The sequence below is a fragment of the Rhinoderma darwinii genome, chromosome 1 (genome assembly GCF_050947455.1).
Source record: "Rhinoderma darwinii isolate aRhiDar2 chromosome 1, aRhiDar2.hap1, whole genome shotgun sequence".
NCBI lineage: Eukaryota > Metazoa > Chordata > Amphibia > Anura > Rhinodermatidae > Rhinoderma > Rhinoderma darwinii.
In genome coordinates, this window is record NC_134687.1 from 173,592,266 (window position 1) to 173,605,194 (window position 12,929).

The 12,929-nt window shown below is 39.2% G+C and overlaps 1 protein-coding gene across 1 annotated transcript in view; it reads left to right on the forward strand.

Moving 5' to 3' along the window:
• The window catches only part of TBCK (TBC1 domain containing kinase), a 297,578-nt gene that overhangs the window by 162,449 nt on the left and 122,200 nt on the right, over positions 1-12,929 (forward strand). The gene's annotated exons all lie outside the window — the stretch shown is intronic.

The following is a 12,929-nucleotide window of genomic DNA, read 5'->3' on the forward strand; positions in this document are numbered from 1 at the left end:
ACTTGCAACCTTTCTCTGTAGTTGGTGGTTTTTTCTGCATGAAACGCACGACGTTATATATTTGAATATGTAAAAAATATATAAAACATTTGCTGCAACTCTTCTCCTTAGACCTTATAAAATCTGTGACAGATAGGTCATTTTGTACTCACTCATCCCATAAGTTTCTTCTGATGAAGCTCTACATGCATTTGTGGTATGTACTCTTGTTTCTACTATTATTGAAGACACTATAATATATTGTGGAATCTAAATATATATATATATATATATATATATATATATACATACATGCATACATTTGTCAACTTTTTAGTGCCTGAAGAAGGTCATGGTATTAACCGAAACGTCACATGCACTGTTACTGGCTATAAATAAATAGTTTTATGGTGGAAAAATTTCCCATCTAGTGTGGATAGTACTTTCTTTCTATAATACACGATCTATATACCAAGCTACTCTGTTGACATATAGTAGATGCTAAACTGGTCATTGTGTAGAATCTTCTGCAGCAAAAAGTAATTGGGCTTAAACCTTATAATTGTAACAGTATTTAGACTGATTCAACAGTTAGTGCTGCTCCATGGGTCTCTGTTCAAAACATCAAGCTAAAGCTTCCCCTACATGTTTCGGCTATACAATCGTCCTTCATTCAATCTCCAGAGGCAACAAAGCTTGTTTTTTGTAAGAGCTGTGAAGCTGTGGAAAAGTCTCTTCAGGAGCTGGTTTTAGCTGAAGCAGATGATGGATTCAAAAAAAGACTTGGATGTTTTCTTAGAACAAAATAACATAAATTCCTACGTATAGAAGCTTTCTATGAATATTGATGCATTCTGATCACCACTTGTGATCGGGAAGGCCATTTTTCCCATTTAGGTCAGATTGGCTATTGACTTCCGCTGGATCAATAGAGCTGGAATTCTCATTTACTCCCTCCTCTTTCTTTATCCACATCCCCTCCCTTTCCCTATGCCTTACTGTAACTCTGTTTAGGAATAAAGACCTACACTAATGCAGTGTTTCCCTACCAGGGCACCGTGGAACGCATTCGTCAATGTCCTGGCAGAAAGCTTCACGTCAAATGCATGGAATGGTAGCTTGATCTTCAACTTTTTCAGATATCCTTGGCTTGGGGGATATAACACCTCTGAGCCATTTAATGCGTTCCCCGCCCTCACACTGTCACTGATGTGCATATAGTGGTAAATGGAGCACAATTATATGTTAAAAAGTAAAATACAAGGGGGTATGGGTAATATGTATGTTGTTCTTGCAAAGAGGTTCTATACGCATGTTTTAAGTGACATAGGAGTGACCGATCCATTGTTTGGGGTCATCGGGGGTTGGAAACCATTTTTTAACCCCTACCCGCACGAGTAAGTAACTGTACCTCGTTGCGGGAGGTTACTTTCCGCACGAGGACGTACAGTTACTAAGTTGTTTCCGGTGCACACTGTCGGCGACAGTGTGCACCGGGAACCGGGAGGTCAGCTGTCGCAGACAGCTGACACTCCATTCTTGCCGGCCAGCGGTCCTTTGCCGCTGATTTCAGCTTAGTAACCCCTTAAATTCGGCGACCGGTTGCAATCGCCGAATTTTAGGGGTTTCTAGCATATCGGCAGACCCCGGTCCGAAATCGCGGGTTTTGCCTATAGTTAGAATGGCAAACGGAAGCCAAACAATGGCTTCCGTGTCTGCCATGGACGGAAGCCCATCAGGACCAACCTTCGGCTGGTCCTGATAGGCTTCCTGTCAGTGACAGGAAGTCACTGTGTCATTCCCGATGCACACTGTTGGCGACAAGGTGTGCATCGGGAACTGGGAGATCAGCTGTCCCCGACAGCTGACACTCGAGTGTTGCTGATCAGCGGCACATTGCCGCTGATTTCGGCAATTAACCCGATTAATTTTGTGCTCGATTGCGATCTCCACATTTAGGGGGTTTGTAGCACATCAGCAGCCCCCATGCAATTGTGGGGGCTGCTGATGCTTGTGATGGCATCCGGAGGCCAGGCAATGGCCTCCGGGTCTGCCATGTATGGAAGCCTATGAGGACCAGCCTCTGGCTGGCCCTCGTAGACTAACTGTCAGAGTGACTGTGAAGTCACACTGACAGTTGGAATACGTTACACTACCTAGGTAGTGTAATATATTCTAGCAGCGATCAAAGCTGCAGGTAAAAATAATAAATTGTAAAAAGTTAAAAAAAAGTTAATAAAAATGTTTTATAAAAGTGTAAAAATAAAAGTTTTTGTCATTTATTATAGGAAAAAGTTTAAAAAAAAGTACACATATTTGGTATCGCCGTGTTCGTAACGACTCAAACTGTGAAACTATAATGTTATTTTTTCCGCACGGTGAACGCTTCAAACAAAATAAACGAAAACTATGTCAGCATCGCTATTTTTTGGTCACCACCCCTCCCAAGATATAGAATAAAAAGTCGCATTTACCACAAAATAGTACCAATAAAAACTACAACCCGACCCGCAAAAAACAAGACCTCCCACAGCTTTTTTGACAAAAAAATAAAAAAGTTACGGCCCAGAATATGGTGTCTCAGAAAATAAATTATTTTATAGAAACTTAATTTTATTGTGCAAACGCTGCAAAACTTTAAAAAAAACTATATACATATGGTATCGCCGTAATTGTACCGACCCGCAGAATACAGTAAAGCGTAATTTATTGCGCACGGTGAACCCTGTAAGAAATAAAGAATCTAAAGCGCCAAAATCGCTGTTTTTTGGTGACCTTCGCTCTAAAAAAGATCCTGTGGGGTCAAAATGCTCACTATACCCCTAGAAAAATTCCTTGAGGGGTGTAGTTTCCAAAATAGGGTCACTTTTGGGGGGTTTCCACTGTTTTGGTCCTTCCAGGGCGTTGCAAACCCGACATGGCACTGAAAACCAATTCAGCAAAATCTGCGCTCCAAAATCCAAAAGACGCTCCTTCCCTCCTGAGCCCTGCAGTGGGTCCAAACATCAGTTTATGACCACATATGGGGTATTGCCGTAATCGGGAGAAATTGCTTTACAAATGTTGGGGTGCTCTATGTTTCCACAGAAAAAAAGGTGATTTTCATCTTCACAGACTAATTCCACTAGATTCTGCAAAAAAGCTGTGGGGTCAAAATGCTAACTATATCCCTAGAAAAATGCCTTGAGGGGTGTAGTTACCAAAATGGGGTCACTTTTGGGGGGTTTCGACTGTTTAGGTACCACAAGACCTCTTCAAACCTGACATGGTTTCTAAAATCTGCAGAATCTGGGCAATAAATATTGAGTTGCATTTCTCGGGTAAAACCTTCTGTTACAGTTTTTTTTTTTATTACAAATGAATTTCGCCAAAAAAAATGAAATTTGTAAATTTCACCTCTACATTGCCTTATTTCCTGTGAAACGCCTAAAGGGTTCAAATACTTTCTGAATGTGGTTTTGAATACCTTGAGGGGAGCAGTTTTCAAAATAGGGTGATTTATGGGGACTTTCTAATATAGAAGGCCCCCAAAGCCACTTCAGAATTGAACTGGTCCCTGAAAAAATGGCCTATTGAAATTTTCTTGAAAATATAAGAAATTGCTGCTAAAGTTCTAAGCCTTGTAACATCCTAGAAAAATAAAAGGACGTGGAAAAAAAACAATGCAAACATAAAGTAGACATATGGGGGATGTTAACTAGTAACTATTTTGTGTGGTATTACTATCTGTTATACAAGCAGATACGTTTAAATTTAGAAAAATGAAAAATTTTGCTAAAATTTGAAGTTTTTCACAAATAAATATTGAATTTATCGACCAAATTTTTTCACTAACATAAAGTACAATATGTCACGAGAAAACAATCTCAGAATCGCTTGGATAGGTAAAAGCATTCCAAAATTATTACCACATAAAGTGACACATGTCAGATTTTAAAAAATCATCTGTGTCCACAAGGCCGAAACAGGCTGGGTCCTGAAGGGGTTAAGGGTGCAGAATCACTGGTCTAAAAGGACGTTTTCATTTCTTCTTATGGAAGATTAAAGAACACTAAACTGCTTTATTCAAATACTTCTATAACTTTTAGGGTTTAGTTGTGCTCATTGTTTAAACACTTGTATAATACGATCAATAATAATAAGCAATAATAACCGTATGACAGCAGCAACCATGCTGAAGACCTTGGTGAATATTGCATTCCGTGCATGGATCTTCTGCCTGACATTCATTCGCTGCTTACGCTGTACAGTGCTGGGTTTTCTCTCTGCATTGTGGATCTTCAGCAGTGGTGGTTTCCCTTTGTGCTAGGAAAGCCTTGAGGCTCTGACCTGGTGGAATTACAAATTACCATCATTATTATTTTTCAAAAGAGGAGATAATGCTTATTCTGCGCTGAACTCCCGCAGAGCCCTGCCGGGTGTTGCCATATTAATTAATTCCTTGGAAGACATGCTTAGACTATTTGCAGTACTTCTCGCTGATATTTATTTTTTATTAACCATATAATGTGTTATACACCCTGTATAAAGCAGTGTTTTGATGGACAGTTTATCCTGTACATAGTAGTGGAATGAACGCTGCATTAAAGCAAAACTCTTGTTGAGGTCTAAAATATTTTCTTTAAGCACTGACCCCACGGGTGATGCTTACTTTTATTTTTTATTTTTTGTGTTGGCTGCTCTATGGACCTGCTCCATTAGGGTACATCAATCATCAGTGTTTGCAACTTTAGATCCATGCTGGTGTAAGCTGCAGCCAATCACAGGCTGCAGCGGTCACATGGGACAAAACTTCATCTCAGGAGGCCACCAGGGATGCGTCACAGGAGCGGTCACGTAGGACGAACTGTCATTTCAGGAGGTCGGCAGGAACGTGTTGCTACCAGGGGAGGTGAATGTGGTATTTTTTTTATTTTAGGGTTGGAATCGCAAGTGCCTTGATTGCCCTCTTTGTCTCTCTGTATTTTAGGACTATATCCAACTTCAGTACAGTCCTAAAAGACAGAGAGTCAGACAGGGCAATCGGGGCACTTTTGATTTGCTGCAAATTTATTACGACCGATTTGATAAACTCAACTCTGAAATTAATTTTGGAGATTCGCTCATCTGTATGTCACTGATAAAAAGCGTACAGCCAGATTATAGGCTTCATATTTTAAAGTAAGTGTTAGAAAATGAAGGCTAAACTCTGATTTGGTATCTTCCGGCAACAATGAAACTGTAGAGAGACTATGTTAATACCAAAGGCCCAAAATGTACAATGCACGACAGAGTACCACATGTCTTCGAACATTCTGAATTAAAACCGTGTACAACTCTTTTCAAGGGTTTTTGAGTATCTGCACAGATATTACATAGGGTGGTGTGACCAGATATTATTGTTATAAAAATCATTCCAAATTGTGAGCAGGATTTTGCAGAGACACAGATGCAGGCCTATAGCCAGCCATACAAACAAAAACGATCCCACCAGCAACATAAGAGATTAAACTAGCCAATCAGAGTCCGTTTTTTAAAAATATTTGCCTTGATTTTTTGAAGGACCAGAATCATTCTCTTATCTCATGTGTATGGGCAGTTTAAGCCACATGCAGCAAGTTCTGCCTGATATTTTATAATTCAGAACCCTTCATTATGGTTACAGGTCAGAATTGGCATTGGGAAGCATGACTTTCACCAAAGTTTTCAGATCTCCCATGGGCTTACCTATACAAACATATGTAACGTCCAACAGACCGCACATGTAATCATTATAGTCAATGGGGCCATTCTTACATCTATTTTTTTAACATGGACTGATAGTCTGTGTGTAAAGAATCAAAGCATGCACTTTTATTCATTTCGCATCCTAGACTCACCTATTCAAGTCAATGGGGACACAAAAAGAAATACAGCATATGGACACCATCCGTGTGTCATCCGTTTTTGAAAGATCTGATGCTAGGAGACTCTGAGAAACAAATGTGAACCATTTAACGGTCCATTCCCTCTGACAATGAAGATGAGCTATAATGTCTGAGTACCAAAGAGCTGAAAAAAGGTTGTCCAGATGGGCAGCAACCATCACATTCCCAGTGGCTCAGAAGATTATATACAAGTGGTTAGTATTTGGTAGCATTACGTTTAAATTGTCCAGCTTGGGTCAAATGTCTTGAGTAGCCTTCCACAATCTTCTCAAAATAAGTTGCTGGGATTTTGCCACATTCCTCCTGACAGAACTGGTGTTACCGAGTCAGGTTTGTAGGCCTCCTTGCTCGCACACGCTTTTTCAGTTCTGACCCAAAATTTTCTATGGGATTGAGGTCAGGGCTTTCTGATGGACACTCAATTTCCTTCACGTTGTTTCCCTTAAGTCATTTTGCCACAACTTTGGAAGTATGCTTAGGGTCAAGCTCTAACTTCCTTGCTGATGTCTTGAGATGTTGCTTCAATATCTCCACATAATTTTCCTTCCTCATAATGCCATCTATTTTGTAACATGCACCAGTCCCTCCTGCAGAAAAGCACCCGCCACAACATGTTGCTGCCTCCCCTGTGCTACATGGTTGAGGTGATGTCTTTTGGCTTTGCAAGCCTACCCCTTTTTCGTCCATACGTTACGATGGTAAACATGGCCCAACCGTTCCATATTTGTATCATCATACCAAAGGAAATTTCTCCAAAAAAGTAATATCATTGTCCCCAAGTGCAGATGGTACACTGGCTTTTTTATGGCGGATTTGGAGCAGTGGTTGCTGAGTGGCCTTTGAGGTCATGTCGATATAGGACATGTTTTACTGTTGAGATAAATAATTTAGTACCGGTTTCCTCCAGCATCTTCCCAAGGTCATTTGCAGTTGTTCTTGGATTGATTTGTATTTTCTGCACCAAGTTATGTTCATATCTAGGAGACCGAACGCGTGTCCTCTCTGAACGGTATGATGGCTGCATGGTCCCATGGTATTTAAACTTGCATATTATCATTTGGATGGATGAACGTGGTACCTTTATGCATTTGGAAATTGCTTCAAAGGATGTACCAGACTTGTGGATGTCCACAATTCTTTTTCTGATGACTTGATTGCTCTTTTGATTTTCCCATGATATCAAGCAAAGAGCAAATAGGCCTTGAAGGTAGGCCTTAAAACACTGCCACAAGTACACCTTAAATGAATGAGCCTATCCGAAGCTTCTAAAGCGATGACATCGTTTTCTGGAATTTTCCAGGCAACCTGGTGTATGTAAGCTTCTGAGCCACTGAAATAAATCATTGTTTCTAGTATTAATCTGACATTTGACATTCTTGAAATATAGTAGTGATTCTAACTGACCTAGGAGAGAGAATGTGTACTAGGCTTAAATGTCAGGAATTGTGAAAAACTGAGTTTTTATAGATGTGGCTAAGGTACATGTAAACTTATGATTTCAACGGTATATAGCGCTAACCTATTCCCAGCAGCGCTATACAGAAGTTGTTGTCATTCACTGTCCCCAGCTGGGCTCAGTCTAATTTTTTTTTTTTATGTTTTGTTTTTTTGAGTTTTATTAGGAAATATCTAGAAATCTATTGCCAGCGCTAAAGTGATACAAATTGATCTTGGTGTGCACACAATGCAAATAAAATGCACATAATACTACTGTTCACGTGGCACTTTTTTCCAACAAACAGTAGCATACACTGCCATAATGTTGTGTACTGTCTCAAATTGTAAAAATTTTTTACATTTTTTTTTTTATTTTTTTTTTTAAAGTCCATCAATGCGTTTTGCCACATGACATCCACACTTCTGACACTTGGAGCTGACTACAAACGTCCACTTTTTCAGATTGCGTTGTTAATTGGCAGTATGTAGTCAGATTGTGTAACTTTGACCTAACATTCTTCTGTTCAGCGTAGCTGTTTGTATTCTTTGTTGCCCAGATACCCACTTCCCGTCAGTCCTGTGGTTAATTTTAGTGTAATGGGAGTGAATTCGGTTTATTTGATTAGCCAAGTCCTTGAATACCTTTATTGTATAGTGTGTTTGCACTACCTTACAGACACTTCTGCATCGAATAGAAGTGATGATCAGTAATCTCTATATTAACCCATTGCTGTGTACATGAATGCAAATTAAAAAAAAATCAGATAACTAGGGGAAAAAAATGTAGACACTGATGTAAAGATGGAAAATGGTGTTCGTCCTCGTCCGAGACTGTTCCAAGTGGTTGCCACGGTGATCTTTGTCATGCAGCCCTTGTAATGAAATGACGCAGATTATTAAATGATTGTGACTGCAGCTCGGGAAATGCACAGAGGCAGGTCATTTATTCATGCTGTCAGCTTTTTCCTACCTTGACTATGGACAATAACTGATTTATTGATGGCAAAAGGTGACTCGGGGACAGATTAAAGGAACAGACCTCAGCTGAAATAATAAATCTTTGTTGGGTGTGTATGCGAGCACATCCTTTTCAAGCTTTGTGATTATTCAATGAGCTTAAACATTTACTTTTCCGTAGTGTGCATTATATTGTGAGTATTTTAGGGGTTTTGTAATGTTTAAAGTGTTAAGTTTATATTGAACATTTATTTTTATTAATCATATGTATCTTTTGGTTAACACCAACCTACATACTCAGCTGTGCATATATTTAAACTGGTCTCTGTCCCCGGTGGGATTCACAATGTAATCTCAGGTAAATGACTGCTCTAAGACTACATTCAGACGAACGTAGCCAACCTCGGACGTGAAAAAATGCCGTTTTCGTCCAAGTTGCACCGGTGCTGCACCCATGCGGGACGTGTTATGACGCATCCTCCATAGACTAGAGTCTATGGAGGGATATGTGAAGAGCAAAAAAATAGGACGTGTCCTATTTTTTCACGGACCCTTCACACGCTCTTGAAACAATGGTCGTGTGAACGGCCCCGTTGAAGTAAAAGAGTCCGTGTGATGGTCGCTGGTTTAACGGCCATCACACGGACTACATATACGCTCGTCTGAATGAGCCTTAAGGCTAATATAGGATGACAAGTAACACAGTACATACATGGGGCGAACATACAAACTGAACGTTTGACCTTGCTGATCCTGTGAACAGAGATGCACAGAAGAGAAGTGGCCACACATGTGCGATCACTTGCCAGTGGTCACTTTAGTGGTGACTGAGAGGACACCACTTCTCTACCAGGTCAGAGACAGGACTAGTAACCCCTGTTATCTGTGTCACAGACACGTGTTCGCCAGGAAAGAGTCATGGATCAGAACCAGTATTCTCTAGATCAATGATGTCCCAATGGATGGATCCTTATTGATATCTAATTAGTATGACATAAAAGTTTTTGGTGAAAATTCCCCTTTATTAACTGTTAGTTGTAGATGCCTCATACCAGCCAATGCAGATAACCATGATGCAATGTTCTCCTACTCCATTCTCTTTTGTATTCGTTTCTATGATGTACACTTGCTGTCATTCCAATGGTTCTTTTAATGACTGAATCACGTATTATTTTTTTACCCTTTACAGTATCTTGCAGACACTTCTGGGAGTGTATGGCAAATTAAATTGAACTGATCAAAAGTTTTCTCTAACCCTTTCGATGGTAAATTAATGAAAACTAGTACAAAATTATTATCTGTACCTTTAATATTTGCTCTCATTCAGCAGATATGTAGTCATTGACTATGGTTCTGGCAAGAAAATACCTACAGGTACATTGTGAAATAATGGAATACATAAATATTACACTCTTCCTACCATCTCGAATTTAAAAACACAGTCAATGGCTTCACCAGAGATACAAATAGATCTGTAATTAAAATATTCAGGCCATTTTTTGTCTAATTTGATGCAGATGTTAACAGAGAAAAATATGCGTAAAAGTTTTTAGAGACTGATTTGAACTAATAACTGACTAAACATTGGACCGCTTCTCACACGCTTTCCGATTTAACTCCTTCCAATACCAACATACTTTTGCATCAAATGTATTTCTGTTCGATGGTTCTGTCCAAGTTATAAATCCAAGTGTCAAGGTAGTGTAACATTTGTAGTCTCCTATTGGAAACATTGACACTACAAGAGCTTCAGCCAACAGATAATAACGAAACATTTATGAAACTATCGGTCAAATTTCCTGATAACTTTCCCAAAGAAAAGGTCAATGAAGAGTTTAACTAACATGTGTTAATAATTCTTGCTAGTGCTGACAAGGAAGGATTTAGTTTATTACGCTTAAAGGGGTTCAAACTTCTGTGCACCATTTTCCAGTTCTCAGAATGCAGGCATCAATAAGCAGTGAATTTTACCTGGGTGAAAATGAACATAGATTGTCTACGATGGTATTTGCTGCAGGAGTCTTGTATACTATGTTCAAAAGGCTTTATATACCCAAAAAGCTCAGTACAATGTCAATCACCCTTATAGGATCCATATATGTTGTCAGGGGTTATCGAAAAAAGGGAAGGGGGTTTATTACAACTTTTTTTTATCATTAATATATGGCCAACCTGAGTTAACGTTTGCTACCTCCTCATAGAGCCTCTAATACATATACCTCGTTTTGGTCTTAAGTAGGCTTTTTTTTTATTTAAAAAAAACAATTTTATCAGTGATGGTACAAGAATGCTTAGAGAGAAAGAAAATTGCAAAAAATGTTTATTAGGTAAAAGTAGAAATGCATTATCCTATCTAATTTTTGTTGAATTCTATGTAACAAGGAAAAAAGAGAGAATGTTGCCGTTTTACTCTGGTAGAATGATGTGCACACTGTAATTTAGAATAAAAAGAATGTTGATCGTAACTTCATTTCAAAGGGCAATCAGCTGGAACTATGTTTAAAAGAGGCTCCAAATTTTAATTGAAATGTCATTCTCTCTACATAATTCGTCTTGTTAGGTGCCACAAATTCTACAAGACAATTGAGGTTAATCCATCCCACAAATCAGTGAGGAATTTTTGGGGATATTTTGCTTTAAACAAAATAAAAATCATAGCCTTTAATCTCTCAAGCACTTAACAAATCTGTATTAGATTATGTAAAATATAGAGTATGCTATTCTTTACATACATTGACCAACCATGAACCCTCTGAAAATTTGTAGCATCAGGGTCATTGTACTAGGGACCTGGGCTGTGTATACGAGCGCCGATCAACAAGACAGCTCGTTGATCAGTACTCGTTTGCTCCTTTTACAAGGCGCTAGTATGAGGACGAGGACTTGTTACTCCGATCGCTCGTCCCCATACATTATTATTATGTCGGCAGCACATATCCCTGTTTACACAGGGAGATGTGCTGCCGACAACGATAATATTTAACTTTTTTAAAACTATACGATCAACAGATGAACGAGTGCTTGCTCGATCGCTACTCTGTTTACACGGCAATTATCGACAACGAGCATTCTATAAACTATTGTTTTCCCGATAATTGACCCGTGTAAAAGGGCCTTTACTGTTGTTGAACAATAGTACAGTAGTTTATTGGTGTTTAACTTTCTTACTCATTCTTTTCGTGATATGTATGTGAAGTAAACCGATAAAATAATTATATTATATTATTATTTTAAGTGGGTAGATTTGATAAAGTCTGCAAAAGATTATGAATTTCCACTGTTTTATTCCTGAGAAGGCTTTTGGAGAGGGAGTATGATTCCCTCTCAGCTGTAGGACTACTAAGATTTTTGGCCAGCCTAGCAACACATGCTATATGTGTTTGTTCATGTCTGGCAAATTAGACTAGTGGATTAAATAGACATCGGTGCCACTGAGGCCCCATGCCGAAGGGAGGGTTCGTTTTCACCAGCAAGGAATAGTGGTGTTGGCTTTGTGCTATCTAGAAGCTGCAGAATAGAAAAGACATGACCAACCAGAACACACATACTCCTTAGGGTATGTTCACGCGACAAATTCCGGAGACGGATTGAGGGTGGATTGCACGCGGATTTTGGTGTCCGATTATGGTTTCCGATCTGCACCGAAATCCACATGAGTAAAGCTCTGCATAAACAAGGCATAAACTGATAAAAGCCAATGTAATGATGTGTGTTACTAATAAAGTAAGGCCGGTCCATAGTTGTATAGGTTTGCAACTGTTTGGCATATTAAAGAAGATCTGTCACTAGTTTAGTAATGCCCAATCTTCTAGCTAATCTAATAGGCGCCATCACACTGATAATGCTAGTCAAAATTGTGTCCCAAAACGTTTATTATTTTAAAAGTTATGAGCTTTTTTCTAAATATGCAAATGAGCCTTTACTAGGCAAGTGGGTGTCAACACCAGCGATTCTCCTGAGATGGAGCTGACGCTGTCCTATCAGAATGAAGCAGCTTCACACACTGTGAAAGACTGAGGCTGGAGGGAAGGGGGATCACTTCAAATAGCCATATCTCGGGTTGTGATTCTGATGGCATATGAAAGAATAGATTATAATCTTTCATATATCACCAGTTGAAAACACAGTCGGGAATGGAAGCTGTATACTATATGATCACGCTGTGTTGCTGGGCAGAGAAGGGGGAGAAGCTGTATGCTGATTGGACAGCTTCATACCGAAAACATTACGCTGCCCAGAGTGAAAAGACAGAGTCACCTCCTATTTGGCTATTCTAGCCAAATTAGCATATTTAGAATAATAAATGTAGTTAGGAGATAGGGAATTAATAAACTAGTGACAGATCCTCTTTAACACAAATAGGAGAGAGGCAATATGTGAATCAAATGATTCTAGATTTCAATCCGGCCAGAATATGTTACCCAAACCTATAGCAGGATGAGAACAAGGCCATGATTAGTAACTAGGATCCATGTCCAGGAACAAGGCACTTACGTTACAGGTTTCAAGCGAGGGGTTGACCGCCTCTCCATCATCTTAGCCTACACAGTGGTCACATGGAATAAATTGGAGTTGTTACATGCTTTAAAATGTTATGTTAGGATCATCAGACTTTCTTCTTTAGAACTCCTTTGTTTGCTTTCAGGTTTT